A 12701-nucleotide genomic window follows, 5' to 3' on the forward strand; every position below is an offset into this window, starting at 1 on the left:
ACGTAAAACAAACAAACAAACAAAAAGAAGCTACTGTTACTATTGCATTCTCAAAAACTGCTAAACTTAACAGAGATGGTTATGTTTGGACTAAAACTAACAGCCCTAGTAACATCTCAAAATGCATATCTGGTTCATAATCTAAATATCGAAATCAGGATACAATAGATAAACCAAAAATTCCTGAAAATTCATATTCAAAACTGTGTGACCCTCACACCTATACCAGCAATGGATGTGTTGCAAACATATATTATTGTTGAAAAGATAGTGTCCATCAAAATCAGGTATTACTTATTTTAAAGGATGATTTTTCCTATCAGTCTCAGGCTCTAGATTCCAGAATGATTTTCTTTTTGATATAGATGCTTATCTACCCCGTTTGAAATAAAACAGATGCCAGACTGTGTCCTCTGTTCGAAGTTAAACAAACACAAACTACTTCATAAGATAGCGCTCATGCATACATTTATTTATGTCAGAACACAAGCAGGATTTTTCTTTCTTCTAGATTTTGTTCAGCATGGTATAGAGCCAGTATTAATTTTCAAAAGATCTCCCTGAATAGCCTTGAGCCTCCTCATCCCCTATTAACTTCACTGAGCATTCAAAAATTTTCACTATTTCACAAAATAGACCTCAAAAGATGACTTGCAAAATTGATCTTTACGTGAAAAAAATCAGTTATAGCTATTTTAGGCCATTTAAACTTGTTTTTGAAAAAAATTATGAACTATTTATTATATGTTATTATTTATTACGGATAACCAATGGAACATAATTGTAATGAAAGTAAAGCATCAAATTTCTGTCATTAGTCAGTGTCACTCTCTGTGCTGTGTATTTGCTAATGAATACTTGAAAGAAATCACACATGCAAACACACTTCTTAATCTACATATGTTAAGCCACAACAACAAAAGCCATAAAAATCAAGTGTATTTGCCATTTAGTCTGATTTCTTGTTATTTCTGGCCTCTGCATTTAGCACACATGACCAGAAAAAATACACTGTTGAGCTACTATACATAATGGACAAATTAGACAGAACAATATTGCGTATAAATTAGCCTGGTTATTGGTTTGTATTAAAAATAGTTTTCCATAGGAAGGATTTATGCTTTAATATAAAACTACAAAGCAACAGGGCTTTATTTGATGCATTAAAAAAGTGTGCTAACACGCTAAGAGAAAAAAGCATTAAACATTTTGATGGCAATATTTCAGAGAGAGTTAAAAAATAAAAAGAAAACTTTTTTGAAATAACCCTTTTTAAAGTGCAATAATTTTACCCCATTGAAAGAAGCGGCAATAATGATGTTATTTACTTGCAGATCTGTGAAGCCTCAGAAAGTAAGTTTTAGGCTAACAAACTGGAGTCAGCAGAGCTTTATCAAACTACTGCTACCTTAAACAGCAACAGTGAATTTATCCCTCAGCACTATATTGACCTCCTGGCCAAAAGCTAATTTCTCATTCTTCCAGCCTTTCATATTCAAAGTTATTACTCAGTCAGAAAAGGAGCTGACCTTTTAAGAAACTCGAATCCACATTCTGACAGATGAGGGGCACTTTCAGCTGTACCTAACTACAAGAGAAGTTGGAGATACTCAGCTTTGTGCATTTATTATATGATGCACCTTTGGAGAACAACTTTTTTCCTATATATCTTCAAAGAACTGGCAGGAGATATGTAGTAAAACTGTAAAAAAAAAAGTACTAGATTTTAACTGAGAAAAATGAGTTTTAGTAAATGAAACAGACAAATTGAGAAGCTGCTTTCATCTTTTAAGAAATGAGTAAAAAATCCCCTAAGCAACAGACTAAAAATGGGGCCCCGATTCTGCAAGACTTACTCATATGAATAATACGTGCTCACAGAAGTAGCTTCCTGCTTAAGGCTTACTGGATTAGGCCTCAATTTGTGAAAATGTTGTTTCTGGACTGAGACCTGCTATTCTAAGTTTCAGGCTGGAATGATGTTTTCATCATGGAGCTTGTAAGCCTTGAAGATAGGGGTTAGAATGGAAACAATGTCAGGGAGTGAAACAGGCTGTTGTTGCTACATTGTCAATTCTGCTTGGTAATTTTTTTCAAATTACTAAAGAAAGGAAGCATGAAGACTGATGTCATTTTCTTCAAACACAAACACATCTCAGCAAGACTGCAAGGCTTTTTTTCCTAAAGAATAACTCAAAAAACAAAAATATGTGAAGCAGACATTCCTTTGTGAGGACAAAGTTAATAAAACATTTGGGAAGTAGACATGATAAAATTAGAGTTTGAAGGTGCACTCAGCTCTGTCCTCATTTAAATTTGACAGCACTTGTCAAAAGATGTTAAAAACTGTTTTGTGGTCCGACAAGTCACTCAGCAAGAATAATTTTTAAGCAGCTTCCCTTTTTGTTTCAGTTAAAATTAAAATCCATGCTGTCTAATCCTTGGAGTCAATCTGTAATTAAGGGGATTTGAAGAGAGACCACGCACTGCATTAATGATAAAATTTAATATCTGTTTTAATACTCTAACATAAGAAAAAAACCCCAAGCAACATATAAAAAAAGCAATCATATCCCTATTTTGTGTGAATGCAGCATATATACACCATTACTATGTCTAGCAACAATGCTGTATTTGATGTTAGCTTTTTTGTTTATAGACCAAATGTTTCAGGATTTAGCATCTACACAGCTTAAAACTGCATCTGCTTGAAAGTTGGCACACAAATTTAATAGGCTAAACAGATTTTTTTTTTAAATCTAGTTTGGAAAATGAGTATTTTTGTTGTTACTGTTGTATAGCAATTCTAAATGGAAGTGGCTATCAGCAACATTCCCAAGATTTCAGCCACTTCTCTCCCACAACATCTAATGCAATTATAGTTCAATGATGAGAAACAGGAATAGATAACCGATTCAAACTGATTCATTTCATTTCATATTTTTATACATCAATATATAATTAATGTTTTAAAAAACTCTAATGAACACATTACAAAAAACTGCTCTTCAAAATATTTGGTACACTAAGTCTCCATTCTAGACTACATGCTATTTTTCCAAGGAAAGAGTCTGAGGTCTCCATCTCTGCAAAATGCAGCTAGGTGGCACCAAGTAGTGTATTCAAACTGTTCACTCAGTTGTTTAACAGTAGTGGCAACGACAGTTCCATTTTTTAAACTAGGATCTGTATTAAATAATTTCATCCTTTTAGGGTATGGGATAAAGGATTAAAGTACCAGGGCACGAAGTATTTTATATGACTCACTCAGTAAGGACAATGGTTAAAGTAGAGGGGCTCTTAATGAGATTTAAGATGGAAAGATTTTGAAGTGATATGATGTTTACCGTTGAGAAAGGATAATAGATTCTTCTAATGTGGACATTAAAGATTTCTCCTATTAAAATGTTTTCTGGCATGAGCTTTTCTGAAAGTTCTAGTGAAGTATTAAGAAATTCTTACCAGATCTCATAGTACCATGTAAGATACATAGTTTATGAAAGAAAAATTTACAGAGAGTTTCCACTGGTCTCTGAGTATTGTTATAACAGCTTAAGTGTGTGGCACAGCACCTTTAAGATTTGATAGATTTGAGACCTAGGTCCATTAAAATTTAAGTGCAGGTGGAGTTCACAAGCTTCTAAATCAAAGCAAGACAGGGTTCATCTCTTCTCAAAATTTAGATCTTATAGTAGTAACCATTAAAGTCAGCAGGACTGTTCTCCAGCAGATTCACCACTACATATGTTCACAGAAACAGGTCTCAGTCTACAAGATTAGCTTCAGCGTTTGAATGCCTGAGCCAAAGGACATTTTTATATAAAGAGTATTTGAAATTGTATTGATGTAAGTTCTCTCAATTTTTCAAAATGTGTGGCCGAGTTATGTTTCAAGAAAGAACCCTATGTGCAAGTCACAATGATAACACCTTAATAATCCTTCAGCATAACAGGTATATATTGTAAAAAATAAAAAAAAGCACCGAAATAATCACCTTAACTGTGATTCAACCTTGTCACACAAGGAAATGGCAAATTTATGAGACTGAATAAAATCTGAGTATATTTAGTAAGAACAGGTTCTTCTTACTCAGTTTTAAGTGGAGAATCAATTTTGGAGGAGGAAAAATCCAGTATCAACCAACACAGATCAGCAAATGAAGTCCCAGCAGGGTCCTTTACATATTGAATCTAAGTACAAAATGACATTACGGTCCTTGAATTTAATTTGAACTTGCAAATTTGGCTGCTTAGCAGCTTAACACAATTACCAATTCACATTAATACCGTGTTCAGGAAACGTGATACACACTTATTTACTATGCACAATAGTATTTGTTACTTCAGTTTCCCATCCAAAGTTTAAAGGCAGCTCTTTCTTCATTTCACTTTTTCATTGCTTTTTTTGTATGATATATTTACCTTTCCATTCATGAAGGCTGAATTTTTGAAGTAACAACACAGCTGACTGTATTTTGGAGGCATAAGAAATTGAAGTTTTAATTACAAATGCTGTATTTTACAGGAGGTATCAGACCTTCTTTGAGATTCCAGACCTTTTTTGACCCCCTTTAAAGATAAATCTAATACACACTGAATTGAAATCTTAGTGCATTGATATACTTCTGATGTGGCCCTTTATACCTCTGAAAGTCTTATAAACAATAAAAAGTGAGGTTAATTATTTCATATGCCAAAATTCTATCTGTACTTGTGTTAATCAGTAAAGGTAATATTAATATACTTTTTGAATAGGTGGAGAACAAGTGGGCCTGCACAGTTATTTTAAAGTTAACATCTGGAAACTCAGAATTACTGAATAACACTGTCAAATTTACTACTCAACCCCCAAGATAAAACTTGCTCTAAAGCTTACTCAGAGAAAAGCAAAAGTCCAGCCAGTCCATAATCTCATTACAGAAACTGTGGAGATCTACTGGAAGAGAGATGAGGAATATTTTACTTCATAAAGCTTACTTTCAAGGAGAAAAATAAAAAGATCGAAATAGATTCAAGTCCATTAACTCTTCAGGCTTTCTCCTCATGACCAGTATACTGCCAGGGCAGATGTACAAATCTACTGCCCACATGGAATCAGGATTTTGCTCTTATTTATGAGGAAAAAAAATTGATTTTCAACAGCCTCTAACTGATCTAGGAGCACAAGTTCCTTGCTATCATAGATGTACTTCCACACCAGATCAAATAAATGGATGGAAATTAAACAGGGGAGGAAAAGTGAGTCCTGACTCCTCTAAGTAAATGATGGCTAAGCACAAAACTGCAAATTCTGAATATGGGCTCTTTTGACATGTCTTGTTTCTAATTTTTGATTCTGTGATTAATTCTAAAATCTAAAGAGGCTTCTCAGCTGGGAACAGAAAGGAAAAGATTTTCAAATCACAACAGAAAGACAGTAAGAGTAAACACATAGTATCTTGGGGCTTCTAAACCAAGGCTAGTCTGCAGCCCTGAGACCATATTAAGGACTCAAATTTTAGCATCCTCTTCTGCTATCTCTCTCCCTGCTCTACACAAAGCCATACCTTAATAAGATCACTTGCATGCAAAATGTTTGTAAGGGGTTCTCTACTTCAGAACAGAAACTGGGATAAAATTTCACATACAAAGACCAAAGATTCTTTTTTAGTAAATAGGCAGAAATATTTATTCTGACACTCTATATTATCCCTGGTCTCTTCTACCTAGGACCTAAAGAAGATTCTATTCATCCTGTGAGGCCTTTTAGATAAGAAGGTCATGGATGGGTCAGAGCAAGACCTTTGCTATTTAATGCTCCTGTAGAGCTTGCCTTTTGCACAAAGGCTTAGGCTACCACCTTTTACACATTTTATTGTAGGACAACTAACTAACGTCATCATGCACTCAGATTCAAGATTTTGTTTATAGCTGCTGCTCAAACTAAAGAGGAACCTTTTTCTGTGCATCATATAAACCAAAGGATATACAGTAAGACACTGAAAAATGGTTGGAAATTAGCATCTACGACACTTGTCTCTGCAAGCGTGAATGAAGGATTTTATATGTACAAAAGCAAATTTTATGCAATCAAAAACTAGTACCTAACAATATCATTCTGCCTCTTCATTTATTACATCTGATATATTGTCTCAGCATCATTTAATACTCAGTACCTCTGAGAAATGAAAAAATTGTGATTGGCTAAATATTTTTTGCATTTGCTTTGTTTTATTATGGCACTACATTGATAGACATGTTGAAAATTATGCTAACATAAGCTTTAAGATTTGATGTTGGGAACACTTCCTGTATTCTTTCATCTAAAGCTAGAGAAGCTGGTTACTTAAAAGACTGTCAGCTAAGTTCACTGAAGATTAAGGACATTGTTATTAACAGAAACTAATGGTAAGGACTTCTCTAACCATTGCAGAAAATAGTTATTATTTTATGTACAAAATGGCTTCAGCTTTAGAGTCTCTCAACTGAGTTTGGAAATTTGTTTTATATATATATGTATTTTATAACATATATATATATGTTATATTTGTTTTATAGGAGGGAGCCCTAGTTTTCAGTTCGTAGGTCTGATGCATCGGGTTTTTCTCTGCCATTGCTTTACAGTCAGACTGACACATGCCCTTCATTCTTGATCCACATAATCCTGAAATGAAACTCCATACTAAACAGAAAGGGAAAAAACGTTTATAGTTGTTTGAACGCCAGCTATATGACACCTGCTCAGATGTTGCAAAGGTTCATAGTAGTACTTCTATTGATATATTATTGAGCAGAATGAAAGAAACATGAACCCCTGACTGGAGTGATAAACCCTTCTACTGGAGGTGGTCACAAGGTTTATCATTACAGTTTAATAGTTTTTCTTTTTTTTTTTAGTAAGTACTAGCCTTTCCATTTGAGTAGCTTTTCTAATATCATTATGGTTGCTACTGTATCCATTTTGCTTATGCATCATATTCTGTAGTTCTTATTTACAAGATACTGATGAATTTCAGTGCATTTTAGAACACACCAATTTCTTATTACGGATTACAGCACGGAACTTCAGAAGATCTATTTTTTTCAGGAAATATATTCCTGGAATATATATTTGAGATCTGTCCTAGATCCACAAAGTACCCCAGTTTTGAGGGACTTTGGCCCAGTTTAGACAAAATCCTAAATAATGCTGTAAAACATTTACAAATGAAAAAAGTGTTTTGGATCTTATTTGATTAAAAGGCAAAGTATCAGTGTCATTAAGCAAGAAAGGAACTTCCAGGAAGTCACTGAGACAGTTACCTATTGAATCAACCATACAAGGTGGAAACTATCATGTTACAAGGAAAAACAGGTGCCTCAAAGAACAAAGTATTCAAAAATATTCATGAAGTCAATATGAGATGTCCAGATGCACAATTAAAGAATGATTAAGTAAAAAACATCGATGATGGCCCTGTTAGTAGAAATTTTGTGGTCACAGAAGCCTATTATCATGAAAGAGATTACGTTTTACACAGCAAAAGTGATGACATGGATGACTGGGAGAATGATGATCCAGATTCAGAATAAATTGACACCAAAATATTGCATACTAAATGCATGCTGCACTCCTCAGAAATAATCTTTTTACTAACTGGAAGTGGTGATAATGACTGACCTCATGGGAAGACTATTTCCATCTATGAAATGGAAGCCAAAAAAATAAAAGATCCAGCCAACAAGTCTGAATAATCACATCATTCCCATTGACAAAGGGACATTTATAGTACGTACAGACAGCTTGTTGATGGATAAGATTGTCATGGGTAATCTGGTGCCAAAGACAGATTTGAAAGCCACCAGATGAAAAGCAACAGACCTCCAAGGAAGTTTTAGTAGAGCACATGAAAGCTGACATGAAATACAAAGTGTGGATTCCTTAATGTTTAGAACTGAATCAAGATTCAATTAATATATCTGCTTTGGTCAGAAACCTTCAGCATCTGTTAACTGGATAGAAGGAAGACTTAAGCTCATCAGGCAAGGTGAACAAACTCTTTTAGCTATTGTTCAGCATATCAAGACATATTTGGTGCCATTCTTGTGCAGCTGTTTACAGTCAATTTGAAGAATACTCAGACTGAGTAAAATATACAATGTCCTAGACAAGTATAATTAATTACATGAATACAGCTCTTCTGAGGATCATTTTCAGGATAAATGTTGTTCTGCCAACAAACATTAACTCTCATCCATACATTACTTTGCTTTAAAGCAATTTTGAAAGACCTGAGGTCACAATAAGTAAAGAAGAATCACTGCTTGGTCTCGATTCATTTGAGTGGAGTCCAAGAAATCTCTGGTAAGGGTTGTGAAAAGAACAATGTACACACAGCTTTGTCTTGACAGGCAATGCTGTCAGTGAAAGAACAACCTTACAGAGACAGGACAGTGCTACAACCACTGCAAATTATGGAGCAGAAAAGAACACTGATTTTCCTTCAATGTTTGTTTCCTTCAATATCAAAACAATCCAAAGCTTGAATGAGTTCAAAATTCTGGCCTGCAGTGATGCCTTAGTGAATCAAGACAATACGAACTACCTGCAACAAAAAATGGCCACTTCGTGACATCACAAACCAATCACTGAAAATCATGTAAGTACTGAAGTTATCAAACATTGTTTCTCTTAAACTCCCAGGCAGATGTTTCACATAAATCAGATTTATCACATTCTGGAAGTCTGTGTTTCTAAAGGGAGTCTACATGACTTACCTCCAGTGAATAGCAAGTGTCTCATCATTTATTTCCTGTACTTCCCAGCACGGGAAAATACTGTACTAGCTTATATGGTATATTTAAGTAATTATTATAACTTTCAGCGCTCTTCATGTACTAAAGGCCAATAAATACATAAAACAATGCAAAAATATATTGATGACTAGATGGGAGGCTTTTGTCATTAAGAATGTAACTGACACTAGTGAACTCTGTCAAGATTAGCATAACTAAAGAAAGTCTCTGCCAGCTTGGATGGCTATAAAAACCATTGAAAGAACTGGCCATTGGAAGCGATAGTAGTAGGTCAAATTTCTGAACCTGGTTCTTTGACATATGGTCAAATGGTGCTGAATTAGTCACCTTCACCTTACATGGGATACACAAACTGTTACACACTTCAATATATGATTACGGATAGAGGAGAAATCACTGGCTGAGGATCTCAGGACTTGAATCGGTCAAGGGACAAGGTTATGACATATGGCTCAAAGGACCTGCTGGGTTCAAGGAAACTTCAGATGACTGACCTAAAGACCATTTGACCAGAGCTCATGTTCTTTCCACTGGGACTGAGGGAGAATATGCTGGCAGCTATAGGATTACGTGACTAACCTTCTCTCCCTCCATATACACAGATGACTGAGTGGGCTGTCAGAAGTCTGTGGCAATAGATTTTGGAGACACTACAACTCTAGCAGAAAAGAACGCAGAATCGCAAAATAGCTGGAGTTGGAAGCAATTTCTGGAGATCATCTGGTCCAACCCTCCTGCTCAAGCAGAGTCAGCTAGAACAGGTTGCCCAGGACCATCTCCAGCCAGGTTTTGAATATCTCCAAGGATGGAGACTCCACAACCTGTTCCACTGTCCAACCACTGTCATAGTGAAGAAGTACTTTCTTATGTTCAGCTGGAATTTCCTGTGTTTCAGCTTTTGCTTTTTACCTCTTGTCCTGTCACTGGGCACTACTGAGAAGAGTCAGGGCCCCCTGCTCTTTACACCCTCCCATCAAATATTATGAACATTGCTAAGATCCCCTCTGAGCCGTCTGTTCTGCAGGCTAAACAGTCCCAGCTCTCTCAGTATCTCCTCATATGAGAGATGCTCCCTAATCACCTTTGTGTCGAGATTCATGATCAACTGGAATGTGGGTAAAATTAAAAGTTCATTTACAGAATGGTGCACTGGCTTACACTGAGCTCCTCTGATGTGTTCTGTATTAACGACACTGGCCGCAAAGAGACTAATCATGTTTCTAGCATGGGTATGAGCTGAACAGGCTTGGGTCTCACCTTAATGACATCCCTTAAGACCCTGTGATAGAGCATTCTTTAGTGCAGCACAAACAAAAGGCTCTGTTTAAGGGCAATGAAGATTGCAACTGTATCTACTCTGTCCGCTAAAATATCTAGGAAGTAACAACTGAAGAAAAACCTTTGTGCATTCTTATTCACATCCAGATTGTCAACAGCATGTTCCAATGTTTACTAGGTCATTTATTTCCACCTCCAGAAGGTACTTAAAAGCAATGACTTCAAACTTTAGCAAAATTCCACTCCAAAACTAATAGTGATCTCATATACTTCGAGTTTTACTGAAAAGGTAGCAAATTTGTCTCTCACATTTGTCCATTCATTTAAACGAGGGCACGTATTGCTTTCGAGTGTTAAATGAACGCATCATGTGGCTTTGTATAATCTGAATGAAGAATTCTCCTGAGAGAGGAAGAAGTGGCACCTCTCTTAGGAGATGAAACTAAACTACTGAAACTGCTCTTGTACCAAGCTAGAGATTCCAACTTGCCTGAATAAATCCTCTAGTATTTTATCAACTTGTAAGAGTCATGAGGAGAACAGCATGAAGAACATTTCAGGATTAGTTTTAACAGTATTTTTTGCTGGAGGCAACCTCCAAGATGTCTGTTAACCATTCCCACTACTCCTGAAATGTTTCTGTAGCTCTGGAAAATTCGATATAGATCAGAAGTAACTGCAATGGGATAGTACACCTCCTCAAACATCACCAGCAGATCTTCCTCCCACTTTCCCTTCTCTTCTACTTCCAGTATGAAGCTGGCCTCCCAGTCTTCAAACATTTCTACACATATATTAGCAAATGTGATAGCAGTCCCTTTTATACATAGCAGCACACCAGATTTAAAAGCATGATTGCTTTAGGCTATAGAGCCAACTCTCAGACTGAGTTTTCACAGGCTGATATTCTTTGTCCATTAGATATGGAGGGAACAGTGCATACTGGCCAGAAGAATTCATAGCAAAGTGTGCAAGAAATGGTTGAAATGTTCAACATACAGATATTGGGCAGTTGACTCAAAAAAGCCAATAAACTCTGAAGTAAGTACAGTATCTATTTTAAAGTATCTTTTACCATATGACTCAAAATAATGCCATACCAATATGTAGATCAACAGCAAGGTTTAAACTCCTTGAGGTGTAATGTCTAGTTGCTTTGTAGACTAGTACCTGAAGAAGCGTGTGACACCCACTTCACCTGTGGATAACATAGCTATTCATCTGCTAGCTATGCAATACTGGCAGTCAGCAATTGGTTTCCATCACATCCAAAGATGAGGTGGGTAGTTAGAATAGCATGGTTATGAGATGGTTATGGTTAGAGATATGACAGCGGAAATGGCTGAAGTCAATAGAATGGTGCTCTGGATACGGTTGGGCTCAGTCATGCTCAAGGTTTCTAATAAATCAAAAAGATACTGGCTACCTTATTTAAAAATTATTATGAAAGTACTGTAAGACTTTTCCATACGTGTTTTCTAAAATGCAATTAACGACTGTGGTAAAATGTAAAAATAGTATGCTGAACTGGAATTTGCATAGAAGAGACAAGATTTCAATTTCTCAGTTTCCTGTACCTGGTTCAGGCAAGTTTCCCTGGATTGCAGGAGTATAGTAAAAGTGCATGGCTCTGTCAGAAACAAATCAGATGCTTTATAGCCATAAACCAGCTCTAGACTTATTAAAATTAAGCCCCCAAATCCACTAAAAGTAAAAGCAATGCTAGTATGACTTATTTTTTGCAGATAAGTGCCATGGTTGAAAGCACTTTATTCCATAGCCCATATTGTACATCTAAATAAAATGAATATTCCATGCTTTTCAGCAGGAGCAAGCATTTTAAACTTCATTTTCAAGCTTGTCTGATGTTTTTAAGCTCATTATGGCACCAAATTCTTCCGTGATTGTGCTTTTCATGGATGATTGGTTGAATACTCAGCTAGATTTGTTCTTGTGGCTGGTGTAGCCAAGCAGATATGGAAAAATGGTTTCCACTCTAAGAATCTTGGAATGTCTGGGAATTAAAACAGAGCTTAACGCAATTTATGAAGGGCATCAGGGACTTCTTAAATTAAGCATTCTAGAGTGGCTTTTTCATAGGCATCATCACTGGCACTACTGAGCTGCTATGCATTGTAGATTTCCTGCCCCAACACGTTTCTTACATGTCAGCAGAAAGTATATGACATCGGCTATACATGTTTTATGACACTCAGCGATTCATCTACTCTAGAGAAATCTCCGACTGCTCCTTTAAGTCAGGTTCTTGCCTCTAACTCCAAATTTATGATATTCTTAATAAAACCATGGAAACATGGAGGATGAATTCTACAGAAAAATCACAGCTAATAAGACTAGTTAATATGAAAAACAAAGTAAAAAAAATAGCCAATCATAGCCAAAGATTAACATCCTAACAGCTCTGAAGGAGATGAATAACCTTTGCAAGTTCTAATGACATCATACTTGGCTGGAGTAAACTCATTAAGTCATTAAAGGGCACCTTATTTGTGTATCATCATGAAACAGCCTCTCCTCCATTTTAAGAGTTTGGCTTGAAAGTAAATTAGTATGTCTCTTTGGTGGTTAAGGCAGATTAATAGTTGCTTTAAAAAGAATGTACTGCCTAATTCAAAATTAAAAATTAAA

At 35.8% G+C, this 12701-nt stretch overlaps 1 protein-coding gene across 5 annotated transcripts in view; it reads right to left on the reverse strand.

Moving 5' to 3' along the window:
* MIPOL1 (mirror-image polydactyly 1) overlaps positions 1 to 12701 on the reverse strand; it is a 197764-nt gene that overhangs the window by 84949 nt on the left and 100114 nt on the right. The gene's annotated exons all lie outside the window — the stretch shown is intronic.

The sequence above is a fragment of the Dromaius novaehollandiae genome, chromosome 5 (genome assembly GCF_036370855.1).
Source record: "Dromaius novaehollandiae isolate bDroNov1 chromosome 5, bDroNov1.hap1, whole genome shotgun sequence".
Lineage (NCBI taxonomy): Eukaryota > Metazoa > Chordata > Aves > Casuariiformes > Dromaiidae > Dromaius > Dromaius novaehollandiae.